The sequence below is a fragment of the Pseudophryne corroboree genome, chromosome 4 (genome assembly GCF_028390025.1).
Source record: "Pseudophryne corroboree isolate aPseCor3 chromosome 4, aPseCor3.hap2, whole genome shotgun sequence".
NCBI classification, from domain to species: Eukaryota; Metazoa; Chordata; class Amphibia; order Anura; family Myobatrachidae; genus Pseudophryne; species Pseudophryne corroboree.
The window spans coordinates 155894303-155909499 of NC_086447.1; positions in this window are offsets into that span (position 1 = coordinate 155894303).

The window sequence follows — 15197 nt, forward strand, 5'->3', positions numbered from 1 at the left end:
AATATGGCCGTTGACATGCCTGGTGAAAATACCAAAAAAATCAGCTCTTCGGTGTGGAAGTATTTCAACAGAAATGCGGACAACATTTGTCAAGCCGTGTGTTGCCTTTGTCAAGCTGTAATAAGTAGGGGTAAGGACGTTAACCACCTCGGAACATCCTCCCTTATACGTCACCTGCAGCGCATTCATAATAAGTCAGTGACAAGTTCAAAAACTTTGGGCGACAGCCAGTAAATCCCTTCCTCTTGTAACCAAGCTCACGCAAACCACCCCACCAACTCCCTCAGTGTCAATTTCCTCCTTCCCCAGGAATGCCAATAGTCCTGCAGGCCATGTCACTGGCAATTCTGACGATTCCTCTCCTGCCTGGGATTCCTCCGATGCATCCTTGCGTGTAACGCCTACTGCTGCTGGCGCTGCTGTTGTTGCTGCTGGGAGTCGATGGTCATCCCAGAGGGGAAATCGTAAGACCACTTTTACTACTTCCACCAAGCAATTGACTGTCCAACAGTCCTTTGCGAGGAAGATGAAATATCACAGCAGTCATCCTGCTGCAAAGCGGATAACTGAGGCCTTGGCATCCTGGGTGGTGAGAAACGTGGTTCCGGTATCCATCATTACTGCAGAGCCAACTAGAGACTTGTTGGAGGTACTGTGTCCCCGGTACCAAATACCATCTAGGTTCCATTTCTCTAGGCAGGCGATACCGAAAATGTACACAGACCTCAGAAAAAGAGTCACCAGTGTCCTAAAAAATGCAGCTGTACCCAATGTCCACTTAACCACGGACATGTGGACAAGTGGAGCAGGGCAGGGTCAGGACTGTATGACTGTGACAGCCCACTGGGTAGATGTATGGACTCCCGCCGCAAGAACAGCAGCGGCGGCACCAGTAGCAGCATCTCGCAAACGCCAACTCTTTCCTAGGCAGGCTACGCTTTGTATCACCGGTTTCCAGAATACGCACACAACTGAAAACCTCTTACGGCAACTGAGGAAGATCATCGCGGAATGGCTTACCCCAATTGGACTCTCCTGTGGATTTGTGGCATCGGACAACGCCAGCAATATTGTGTGTGCATTAAATCTGGGCAAATTCCAGCACGTCCCATGTTTTGCACATACCTTGAATTTGGTGGTGCAGAATTTTTTAAAAAACGACAGGAGCGTGCAAGAGATGCTGTCGGTGGCCAGAAGAATTGCGGGACACTTTCGGCGTACAGGCACCACGTACAGAAGACTGGAGCAACACCAAAAACGCCTGAACCTGCCCTGTCATCATCTGAAGCAAGAAGTGGTAACGAGGTGGAATTCAACCCTATATATGCTTCAGAGGTTGGAGGAGCAGCAAAAGGCCATTCAAGCCTATACAATTCAGCACGATATAGGAGGTGGAATGCACCTGTCTCAAGCGCAGTGGAGAATGATTTCAACGTTGTGCAAGGTTCTGCTGCCCTTTGAACTTGCCACACGTGAAGTCAGTTCAGACACTGCCAGCCTGAGTCAGGTCATTCCCCTCATCAGGCTTTTGCAGAAGAAGCTGGAGACATTGAAGGAGGAGCTAACACGGAGCGATTCCGCTAGGCATGTGGGACTTGTGGATGGAGCCCTTAATTCGCTTAACAAGGATTCACGGGTGGTCAATCTGTTGAAATCAGAGCACTACATTTTGGCCACCGTGCTCGATCCTAGATTTAAAACCTACCTTGGATCTCTCTTTCCGGCAGACACAAGTCTGCTCGGGTTCAAAGACCTGCTGGTGAGAAAATTGTCAAGTCAAGCGGAACGCGACCTGTCAACATCTCCTCCTTCACATTCTCCCGCAACTGGGGGTGCGAGGAAAAGGCTCAGAATTCCGAGCCCACCCGCTGGCGGTGATGCAGGGCAGTCTGGAGCGACTGCTGATGCTGACATCTGGTCCGGACTGAAGGACCTGTCAACGATTACGGACATGTCGTCTACTGTCACTGCATATGATTCTCTCCCCATTGAAAGAATGGTGGAGGATTATATGAGTGACCGCATCCAAGTAGGCACGTCACACAGTCCGTACTTATACTGGCAGGAAAAAGAGGCAATTTGGAGGCCCTTGCACAAACTGGCTTTATTCTACCTAAGTTGCCCTCCCACAAGTGTGTACTCCGAAAGAGTGTTTAGTGCCGCCGCTCACCTTGTCAGCAATCGGCGTACGAGGTTACTTCCAGAAAATGTGGAGAAGATGATGTTCATTAAAATGAATTATAATCAATTCCTCCGTGGAGACATTGACCAGCAGCAATTGCCTCCACAAAGTACACAGGGAGCTGAGATGGTGGATTCCAGTGGGGACGAATTGATAATCTGTGAGGAGGGGGATGTACACGGTGATATATCAGAGGATGATGATGAGGTGGACATCTTGCCTCTGTAGAGCCAGTTTGTGCAAGGAGAGATTAATTGCTTCTTTTTTGGTGGGGGTCCAAACCAACCCGTCATTTCAGTCACAGTCGTGTGGCAGACCCTGTCACTGAAATGATGGGTTGGTTAAAGTGTGCATGTCCTGTTTATACAACATAAGGGTGGGTGGGAGGGCCCAAGGACAATTCCATCTTGCACCTCTTTTTTCTTTAATTTTTCTTTGCGTCATGTGCTGTTTGGGGAGTGTTTTTTGGAAGGGCCATCCTGCGTGACACTGCAGTGCCACTCCTAGATGGGCCCGGTGTTTGTGTCGGCCACTAGGGTCGCTTAGCTTACTCACACAGCTACCTCATTGCGCCTCTTTTTTTCTTTGCGTCATGTGCTGTTTGGGGAGTGTTTTTTGGAAGGGCCATCCTGCGTGACACTGCAGTGCCACTCCTAGATGGGCCCGGTGTTTGTGTCGGCCACTAGGGTCGCTTATCTTACTCACACAGCTACCTCATTGCACCTCTTTTTTTCTTTGCGTCATGTGCTGTTTGGGGAGTGTTTTTTGGAAGGGCCATCCTGCGTGACACTGCAGTGCCACTCCTAGATGGGCCCGGTGTTTGTGTCGGCCACTAGGATCGCTTATCTTACTCACACAGCTACCTCATTGCGCCTCTTTTTTTCTTTGCGTCATGTGCTGTTTGGGGAGTGTTTTTTGGAAGGGCCATCCTGCGTGACACTGCAGTGCCACTCCTAGATGGGCCCGGTATTTGTGTCGGCCACTAGGGTCGCTTAGCTTACTCACACAGCTACCTCATTGCGCCTCTTTTTTTCTTTGCGTCATGTGCTGTTTGGGGAGGGTTTTTTGGAAGGGCCATCCTGCGTGACACTGCAGTGCCACTCCTAGATGGGCCCGGTGTTTGTGTCGGCCACTAGGGTCGCTTATCTTACTCACACAGCTACCTCATTGCACCTCTTTTTTTCTTTGCGTCATGTGCTGTTTGGGGAGTGTTTTTTGGAAGGGCCATCCTGCGTGACACTGCAGTGCCACTCCTAGATGGGCCCGGTGTTTGTGTCGGCCACTAGGGTCGCTTATCTTACTCACACAGCTACCTCATTGCGCCTCTTTTTTTCTTTGCGTCATGTGCTGTTTGGGGAGTGTTTTTTGGAAGGGCCATCCTGCGTGACACTGCAGTGACACTCCTAGATGGGCCCGGTGTTTGTGTCGGCCACTAGGGTCGCTTATCTTACTCACACAGCTACCTCGGTGCAAATTTTAGGACTAAAAATAATATTGTGAGGTGTGAGGTATTCAGAATAGACTGAAAATGAGTGGAAATTATGGTTTTTGAGGTTAATAATACTTTGGGATCAAAATGACCCCCAAATTCTATGATTTAAGCTGTTTTTTAGGGTTTTTTGAAAAAAACACCCGAATCCAAAACACACCCGAATCCGACAAAAAAAATTCGGTGAGGCTTTGCCAAAACGCGGTCGAACCCAAAACACGGCCGCGGAACCGAACCCAAAACCAAAACACAAAACCCGAAAAATTTCAAGTGCACATCTCTACATTATACATGTAACATTATCAAATGTGGACACCCAGGCGCTCCACATGGGAAGAGTGTTAGGTCTATAACCTCAGCTCCAGCACCTGTTACCTTGTAGCTGGCCTGCTTGTGACTGACTCTGGGCCTAATTCAGATATGGATGAAAGTTGGGTACTTTGCACATGCTCCAGACCAGTACTGTGCATGTGCAGTATGGGTCTGCAAAGTCTGTAACAGATCGGCTACTGCCTGTCAGAGACTGACAGTCTGCAGCTATTTGGGGGTGGGGGAGAAGGTGGGGAGGGCTGCCGTCTCCCAAAATGTAGCTCACCTCCCTTTTCAGGGAATGATTAAGCCAGCTAGACAGAGATTTCCTGGCCTCTTTGTTGGATATGCTTCAACCGGCATACACGACCCCATGGGTCACGCAGCCAGCTGATGCCGTCACAGGTGGTGTCAAAGGTGATCCAATGTTGTGTCCTAGGAAGCAAACAGGAGGCGACTACTTATATCAGACACCTCCTACCTCATTACTATATCTGTGATTCGCTGATGCTTACATTGATCCTCCAACCAGATCTGAATCAGGTCTCTGATACTGTGCCCATAACTCCTGCTTTTTATATTGATACTGAATCTGAACCTGTCACCCTGACCTGTTTCTACATCTGACCGTTCTCTGGATGACGTTTCTGCAGTGTCGGACTGGGGCATGAAGGGCCCACCGGGGGAATGCAGTGGTAGGAGCCCATGCATAGGGGTGTGGCCAGCCACCACATTGGTTTACCTAACCATTAGGATACTGCATGGGCTGGGGCTTTTGATATATATAGTCAATATTGCCAGTGCATGCATGATAATGTAGCAGATTAATAACAGCAATGCATGATAGAAAATACACCATAGTCCTGTGCATTATAATGGAACATATGCATAATGTATAATTCAAGTGCACAGTCTGGAACCTCTTCCCTAGAGGAGGAGAGCCCACCGGGGGTTTCCCCTGTACCCCTGTGGGCCAGTCCGACCCTGCGTTTCTGTACCACGTAAATAGTAACACACCATGGTACTACAGCTATTATTCACATGCAGGTAAAGGTATGTACAGTATTTCACATGGAGTTTGCAATTTTGACGCAACTGCAACACTAGCGGGTCACCAGACTAATAGAAGTTAGGTGTAATACTTTTTATTTAGCATACCAAAGCCCTTCTTGTACTCTGCACAGTATACTATATACAGCTGTTTCATTTGTCTCTCAAAAAACATAACTAAAGAGTTCTTATAAGTTTGACAAAGTTGACTTTACGCTGACTAGGCTGGGTGACTGCATCACAGGATAAGCAAATATTTGACACATGAATGAAGTACATGGCTTCTGCACTGACACAATGGCAAGCCAATACTTTGGCAGGATACTGTATTTACAATTTGAAATGTAACTGTAAGTTCAACAGCATTTGCTAACCAGTGAACAATGTATGGAATGCTTAGTTTGTTGGTAAGCATGACCCTTCAGGGCTCAGTCATAGCTAGCTGCTGTTACTTCATGTTGTACCCACAAACTACTACATGGTAAAATGAATGGTTTTCTTATGTGCTCCTTTCCACAATCATGTCCTAAAATGTTAATGCTGTGTTTAAAACATTAGATTCTGGCATGACCTATTTCTTCCAGTACAATAGACTGGTAAATGTCTTAAAAATTTATCATTAAATGCTTCTAAAAGGTTTTAGTTTTCATGGGTTTTACCCATTCATCAAGCACATTGAAGAAAAATTCCTCAACTCTGGCAACAAAATAACAATTATTGTTTAGGGGTTTTATCAGTCATTTCTCTGTGTATTTTGAACAAACATTAGGGGGCATATTGAATTACCTGCAGTGTTTACAGTGGAGCTGTTCAATTCTTCTGCATTTTCCTTGTGCGGTAACCCACAGATTCCACATTAAGTGCCAGCAGTGCTATTTTTGTAGGAAAAGAGATTCAGGAACTGTGGGTGGAGCAGAAGTGGGCGGCGATGCGGGTGGAGCTTCCAAAGGGGCGGGCATGAATTGGTGCATAAACTTTTTTTAAAACACATAATGCCCACAGCAGTGCCATATATACACATAATGCCCTCAGCAGTGCCATACAGATAATGCCCTCAGCAGTGCCATATATACACATAATGCCCTCAGCAGTGCCATATATATACATAATGCCCCCAGCAGTGTTGTATATACACATAATGCCCCCAGTAATGCCAGTTACACATTGCCCCCTGTAGTGCCAGTTACACATTGTCCCCAAGTATTACCAGTTACACATTGCCCTCAATAATGCCAGTTACACATTGCCCCCAGTATTTCCATTAACACATTGCCCCCTGTAGTGCCAGTTAGACATTGTCCATAGTAATGCCAGTTACCCATTGCCCCCAGTAGTGCCAGTTACACATTGCCCCCAGTATTCTAGTTACACATTGCCTCCAGTATTGCCATTTACACCTTGCCCCATTGGCGTTTCTATATTGGGTGCAATGGGTGCAGTGCACACGGGCCCCTGGGTCCAGGGGTGGCCCACACCGCACCCATTGCACCCATTTTAACACTTACTATTCCAGAGTGTATCGCTGGGACCTGCAATCGCAGTGGAAATTGCTGCCAAAATGGCCACCGCGCATGCGCTGTAGCCAAATTGGTCTCCGGATCATGGTGGGCACCATGTTTCCAGAGACCTGCGCATGCGCAGTCGACTCCGGCACAATGCCGAAGTCTACTGCGCCGTTCATGTAACTGGCAATATTGGTGGGCAATGTGTAACTGGCAAAACTGGCGGGCAATGTGTAACTGGCAATACTGGTGGGCAATGTGTAACTGGCAATATTGGGGGGCAATGTGTAACTGGCACTACTGGGGGCAATGTGTAACTGGCAATACTGGGAGGCAATGTGTAACTAGAATTTACCACAGGTGGTCTCAGTGGCGTAAGTTCGCCCCAGTCACCCGGAGGCATGATAAAATGTTGGTGCCCTCCCCCACCCCTATACATATAGGGAAATATATATACACATATACATACATATACGCCATATGTAGCTATCTGGTAGACAGGGTGAACAGAGGCTGCGTACTTAGGTGCCTTTCACAATAGTATAGATACACACACACCTCTTTCGCTTACACACACATGCCTTTTTTCCTTGCACACACACATGCCTTTTTCACTGAAAACACACACACCTCTTTCACTTACACACACACGTCTTTTTCACTAACTCACACGCCTCTTTCACTTACACACATGCCTCTTTCATTTACACACACGTCTTTTTCACTTACACACACACACACACCTCTTTCACTAACTCACACGCCTCTTTCACTTATACACACCTCTTTCACTTACACACACACACACACCTTTTTCACTTACACACACATCTTTTTCACTTACACACACATGTCTTTTTCACTTACACGCACCTTTTTCACTTACAATGACACACACACGTCACTTTCACTTACACACACACACCTCTTTCACTAACTCACACGCCTCTTTCACTTACACACACCTCTTTCACTTACACACACACCTTTTTCACTTACACACACACGTCTTTTTCACTTACACGTGCCTTTTTCACTTACAATTACACACACACACACACACGTCACTTTCACTTACACACACATGGCACTTTCACTTAAACACATGCCACTTTCACACAATTACACACATCACTTTCACTTATACACACAATTACACATACCTCTTTCACTTAGACACACACACAATTACACACACCACTTTCACACAATTACACACACACGTCACTTTCACTTACACAATTACACAAATACACACATATATATTGGTAGATGCTCAATTAGCTTAGCGATATCATTCAGGTGCTCGAAAGGGAGGGGTATTTCAAAGCAAGAAAAAAAGCCATTTGTTTCCCCCAGCACCCTGAATGATAACCGTAACCAGATATAAAATTCCACGTAATAATAGAATTCAGAGATCTTCGTTACACATATTTGCACAAATGTGTGAATAAGCCCCAAAGCCGCATCAAGGCGTCTCTGTATATTTGGGGTCCCTAGCGCTATATCTAGGTGCAGGGTGTGGCACCCCAAAACACCAGCATAAGCCAGAAAGCCCAGTGTAGCATACCAGTGAAAAAACTATAGTGTTAATAAATTAGTATTTAGGAAGCCGAAGCTATAGAGAAAGTGATACAAAAATGAAATGCAATTAAAATAGAGAAATAGTGTTAAAAAAATTAATAAGTGAAAAGTGTTAATAGAATGTAAGGGTATGCCACACTAAGGCCATCCAGCTCAGCCAGTCCAGAGGCACCACACCTCACACCTCCATTACCCCAATCTGGGTCTAAGATTAACCAGCAAGGAGCCACATGATAATGGCTCCTTACTACAATATGTCTAAGCTAAGAGCTACCTACCTTGGAGCAACCCCATAATGCTCCATGTGGCATGTCAGGGCCTGCAACTCCTCCTAATGCAGGAACCACTCTGCCTCTCACAACAAACATATATATTGGTAGATGCTCAATTAGCTTAGCGATATCATTCAGGTGCTCAAAAGGGAGGGGTATTTCTAAGCAAGAAAAAAAGCCATTTGTGTCCCCCAGCACCCTGAATGATAACCGTAACCAGATATAAAATTCCACATAATAATAGAATTCAGAGATCTTCGTTACACATATTTGCGCAAATGTGTGAATAAGCCCCAAAGCCGCATCAAGGCGTCTCTGTATATTTGGGGTCCCTAGCGCTATATCTGGGTGCAGAGTGTGGTACCCCAAAACACCAGCATAAGCCAGAAAGCCCAGTGTAGCATACCAGTGAAAAAACTATAGTGTTAATAAATTAGTATTTAGGAAGCCGAAGCTATAGAGAAAGTGATACAAAAATGAAATGCAATTAAAATAGAGAAATAGTGTTAAAAAATTAATAAATGAAAAGTGTTAATAGAATGTAAGGGTATGCCACACTAAGGCCATCCAGCTCAGCCAGTCCAGAGGCACCACACTTCACACCTCCATTACCCCAATCTGGGTCTAAGATTAACCAGCAAGGAGCCACATGATAATGGCTCCTTACTACAATATGTCTAAGCTAAGAGCTACCTACCTTAGAGCAACCCCATAATGCTCCATGTGGCATGTCAGGGCCTGCACCTCCTCCTAATGCAGGAACCTCTCTGCCTCTCACAACAAACATATATATTGGTAGATGCTCAATTAGCTTAGCGATATCATTCATGTGCCCGAAAGGGAGGGGTATTTCTAAGCAAGAAAAAAAGCCATTTGTTTCCCCCAGCACCCTGAATGATAACCGTAACCAGATATAAAATTCCACATAATAATAGAATTCAGAGATCTTCGTTACACATATTTGCGCAAATGTGTGAATAAGCCCCAAAGCCGCATCAAGGCGTCTCTGTATATTTGGGGTCCCTAGCGCTATAAAAAACACACACATGCCACTTTTACGTACACAAAATTACACACACACACAAACACACAATTACACACACACATGCCTCTTTCACTTAAACACACAACTTTCCTTAAAAAAACAGACACACACCTCACTTAAAAACATTCACACACATAAACACAGTGCTGACAACATTTATTAAAGATACCTCCAGTAATCAACAAAGTGATCTTCACCCATGCTAATTTACCACAAGTAATTGAATCCCCCCTAAAAACATATAGATGGGGATATTGTAACATTTATCCTATGTAAAGAAAACCATTTGTCACCTCACAAGGCTGAATTGGTTGAGCTATAAAATAAGCCTTTACAATATTTTTGAGCTGGTTCAACTGAAGTCAGTGACCGAAGCTTAACAAAAATATTGTATATGATGTTACTTTTGTATTCCTTTAGGTTTTTGCTTAATGCTTTTAATATGTTGTAATATATGAAAATTACAATGAATTCCACCGGGGAACATTAGTGTAAACTGTAAAGTGACTTTGTATGTAATATAAAAATATACTGTATCCTAGATTGCAATCCTTTTTCTGTGTCTTTCATTACATTACACTGTTTTGATATGTTTCACTTATAAAGTACTAATTAGTGGTTAAAAAAAAAAAAAAAAGAAGTCTTGAACAACTCATTGGAACCTCTCCAGCTTACTGACGCATAACCCTGATAGCGGTAATATTACACCAATAACAGAACAATATTTCCTAGATATGTTTTGCAATTAGGGTCTGGAAGGTAAGTGGTTAATCTAGGATTATACTAGCCTGAACAATAGCCGTGAGTCATTTTCTTGGTATATCAATCTATATGCTTTGTACAGAGTGGTGAATCATCTTAAGAAGCATTTGGTTTCCACACCAATGTGAAATAAGCTTCATGGCGGCATGTAATAAACCTGCAGCATTAGGATGTGCTCAGACAATGCTTAGTGACGCAGTGAGTCATTATTAGATAAGAAATCTGCAGGCTGGAGGATGTGTTTTACGTACGTCTATGCTAATTAGGTTTACACAGAATTATTATAGTGGAAATAGACATTGTGTGGAGCCAGGTGGTATTAAACAAATATTTTACTTTTAATTAAAACCGACCTAAAGGATGAATGAACAGCAACTAGATTCTCCTGTATGACGCTGCAGTGTAGGAACATGTTCCTTACATGGGACTGCACAAGCTGTGTGATAGCTATGTATGTAGATACTGAGGATTTCATACAAGTTAAATATAAAATATGGCGCAGACATAATAAACGTAACGTGTTTCTGCGGCTGTATTTTGAATTGTGCAAATCTTTCTATATGTGTGGCTTTAAATCCGGCATATAGATAGGATCTGTGCAAAACTGAAGACATGTACTTATCTTCACCAGGAATGTGAGACGTGCAAAGATATGCATCCTAATAGCTGTATATCTCAAGTATCTACAGTACTGTAGGTAAGACAAAATCGGTATGCGGTTAACATACTGCCCGTCAGGTTCCCGGCTGTTGCAATAACGACGCCGGGAACCTGACTGGGTACTATACTGCCGCCAGAATACCGGCGAGGTAGGTCTTTCCCCCTCTATGGGTGGCCACAACACCCATAGAGGGAATATAGGACCTGTGGCAAGCACGCAGCGTGGCGAGCACAGAAAATCCGCAAGGTGATTCGCTGCACTCGCCCCCTCTGCCGGTATACTGGTGCACGGGATGCCGATGTTGGTATCCTGACAATTGGCATCCCATTCGGCGGTATCACTTACTGAACCCGACAAAATTATACACGACTACATTATAAGGGCCCTGGTTCAGTGGCGTCCAACCATGCTGTGCTGAATTTACATATGTACGTCCACGAACTGCTTCTCCAAGAGCAAACGAGTGCAAGTAACAATGTTGGGCACATGCGCCATTAGACAAATTTTATGCAAGCCGCATTTATACATAATTTACAACCAGGGCCGCCCTCAGGGGGGGACTGCCAGGAATGGAGTCCCGAGCCCGGACATAGAGGGGGATCTACCCATGGCTCCTACAGGCGATACCTGGAGACAGGGCTTGATTTACCACTAGGCCTGGTGGGACCCAGTGAGCCCATGACCAAGGTCATAGGAGGGCATTTCCGCCAGACCGCAAACTCTGACGAAAATGTCAGAGGATGCACAATGCTGGCCGGCTGTAGACTCTGGCAGCTGTCTAATCACTATGCTGGCAGCATGCCAGGTGCCGGTTCCAGGGGCGCACACTAGTTTCTTCTTCTGCCATGTCACACACACAGATAGAGGATCCAGGATGCGCCCAGAAGAAGGAACAGAAAAGAGAACAAAGTAGTTGGAGGGGCATGGAGATCATTGGCACTTGAGAGGCTGAAGGAGCATGTAAGGTGGGCTGTAGTAACACATGGGGTCTGGCTGGAGTGACACAGGATGGGGTCAGCTGGGGTGACACATGTGGGGCCTAAAGTAACATGAGGGACGAGCAGTGACACTTGAGGAGCCTGGTGACGACTGACAGATGAAGGGCCTGGAGTGACACAGGATGTGGCAGGTTGGAATGACACCAGGGGGCTGGCCTGTAGCAACACATGAGGGATCTGGAGTAACACATGAGGACCATGGAGTAACACATGAGGGTCCTGGAGTGACACATGAGGTGCCTGGAGGGACACATGAGGGGCCTGGAGGCCTGGCGTGACACCTATAGGGTCTGGAGTGACACATGAGGGGCCTGGAGTGACACATGAGTGGGCTGGAGTGACACATGAGGGGCCTGGAGGTACACATGTCTGGCTTGGAGACGAGTGACACATGAGGGGGCTGTAGTGACACATGAGAGGAGCTTGAGTGTTTTATGTGGAACTGGCTTTTGTAATGTATTTACTATATGTGGATGTATTAGGGTCTTGTATAGGGTTAAATAAAGTGTAATTTGGACGTAACGGGGGAGGGGGACCCCAGACCAGTGACTTGACTAGAGTCCCATAGGGTCTTAAACTACTTTGCCTTAGAACTGCCTTAGAACAGTGGGTTGATGAACAGGGAGGACTTTTTAAAACATACCTTCCACGCGCATCAAGCCTCACAAGAACAAGAATTGTTCCTGCAGGTCTGCGGTGCTCCACCTATATGGGATGTCAGAGACTTGTGGCGTTACATAAGAGTAGAGCAGGGTGGAGCAACATGGTGAATACCGCGCCCTAGAACTCCAATTGAGTGAAGATTGCATTGCAGAGGAGACAACTGAAAGATCAGCCAAAGAAGAATGTAAGTAATAAACATTTTTAAGCTGTAGAGAGAAATATGAGGCAGGTTCTTAGTTACCTATACAAATGTGCATGTCATGTCAATACGCTGGTAGGAATAAGGAGGGCGGTCGGCCAGCCCCTTGCCTATATTGTCAGTCCGGGGCCCCAGAGGCATCACCGGGTGTGGTGACACCCGGTGCGCCCTCTGCACTGCTCCCCCTGAGCCGGAGGTGCGACTGACTGAAAATGGGATGTGGCCTAACAAAAGGGGGCATGGCCTCGCGAAGATCTCCGTTTTGTCACTCTTGGGGCGTACAGCATCCATGGGGATGTTGGCTGTCCCCGGAGACTTGGCTATATGGGTGCCGGCTCTTCATCTGTGACAGGAGCTGCATGCAGCAGAGGCAGTGGCGTATCTATAATGGGTGCAGTGTGTGTGGTGCACACGGGCCCATGGGTCCAGAGGGGGCCCACACCGCACCCATTTCTTCTATATACTTACCTTTCTGGTGTCCGTGCGTGGGCCCCCTCCTCTCCCGTCACCGAGGCCGACAGCAGCGCTGTTAGAGCTGTGTCTGAACACTAGAGACTCTGGCACAGAGCGCTAACAGTGCTGCTGCCGGCTACAGGACGGGAGAGGAGCGGCCCACACCCGGAGACTGCACACAGGCCCCCTCCTCTCTAGATACGCCCCTGAGCAGAGGAATATCACACTCCTGCTCCTGGCTCCTGTCATTGCAGAAGAGCCGGCACTTTTGTGTCACACCTTCCGTGGGTGACACCCAGGTGCTGGTCGCACCCCCCGCACCCAGCTTGTGACGCCACTGCCAGGCCCTACAATTTTTGATGGCAGCCCTGTTTACAAGCACCTCTAAATCACACCCTAAGGGCCGGTTTGGATGGGTATGAGTAATGCATCAAGTCATTAAAGCCAATATTGCATATTTGTGAGAACACTGTGGGGGGAATGTAATAGTCTGCGAGAAGCAGGAGGTGCAAGACTTTGTGTGATTTCTCCTATTTTTTTAACAAAGTGGCAATCATTTACAAGACAAAATCAGGCTGGTTTTGCCGTGTAAATGGTTGTCGCTTTAAAAAAAAAAAAAAACAACAACAACAACAACAACGGGAGAAGTCTGACTTTATAGTATTAAAATGTGTTGGTTTTTCCCATCTCTCATAAGATTCCTAGCAACTAACAGAATTCATCTCTATAATACTACTCTACTTCCTCAACAACTACCCTATGGACTCCGGGGTTCCTGTGCCACATCACCCTTCATGACATGAAGTTGGCCTGCATCACTGTTCCCCACCTCCAGTTCTCATGGATCTATCACACTACATGTTTTACAGATCTCTTTCATATCACAAGTGAAATAATTAGCACCACCTGTGGATCTTTTAAAATGTGTCAGCCGGTAATGTACATACCTGGGCCCCAACTAGGAGCTCTGGAAAATACGCACTGTTAGGGATCCTTAAGGACTGGAATTTAGAAACACTGGCATACACAGTGCTTGACTTTGAAGGACTGATGAGGGTCATTCCGACCCGATCGCACGCTGCGCTTCATCGCAGGCACGTCATTGCAGACAGCGACACCACTAGCGAAGGAAGCGGTCGCAGCGGCGACCACAAGAAGATTGACAGGAGGAAGGCTTTCCGGGGCGTCAACTGACCGTTTTCTGGGAGTGGTGCAGCGAACGCAGGCGTGTCCAGGCATTTGGAGGGCGGATGTCTGACGTCAATTCTGGGACCTTCAATGCTGGATTCATCGCACAGGGTGAGTAACTCTTACCCTGGTCTTGTTCTGCACAAAACTTTTTTTGCATAGCAGGGCTGCACAAGTGATCGCAGCCTTGCTATGCAAAAAAACACTCCCCCATAGGCGGCGTCTAGTTGATCGCACGGGCTGCAAAAAGTTGCAGCGTGCGATCAACTCGGAATGACCAGCCATGTTTTAATAAAGGATAGAGAGGGAAGCGTGAATAATGCGAGATGGGAGCTCTCTATACTTTCTAATTATGGAGCCTATAAACTAAAAGACCTAATAAAACTCAGTCCGCTGATGTACTGGGAAGACGAGAGACCTCTTGTAAATTATTGACCGGGTGATCTTGCTTGTCTTGTGTCATATTAAAGAGAAAAGTCAACTTAGCATTAATACTAAACATTATCCACCTAAAACCTGAATCTACCTCAAGTTTTACCTATTGAATTGCACTGATTTATTTATATCTGGGGGTCATTCAGACCCGATCTCTGCTGTGTGTTTTGCACAGCAGCAATAGGGTCTGAACTGCGCTTGCGTCGGTGCCGCAATGCACAGGCGCGAGGCCCCGCCAGCGCCGGACTGCGATGGGATGGATGACGAAAGCGATCGCACAAGCGATCGCAAGAAGATTGACAGGAGGAGGACGTTTGTGGGAGTCAGCTGAACGTTTCCAGGGAGTGTCCGTGAAAACGCAGGCGTGTCCAGGTGTTGGAAGGGAGGGTACCTGATGTCAGCTCC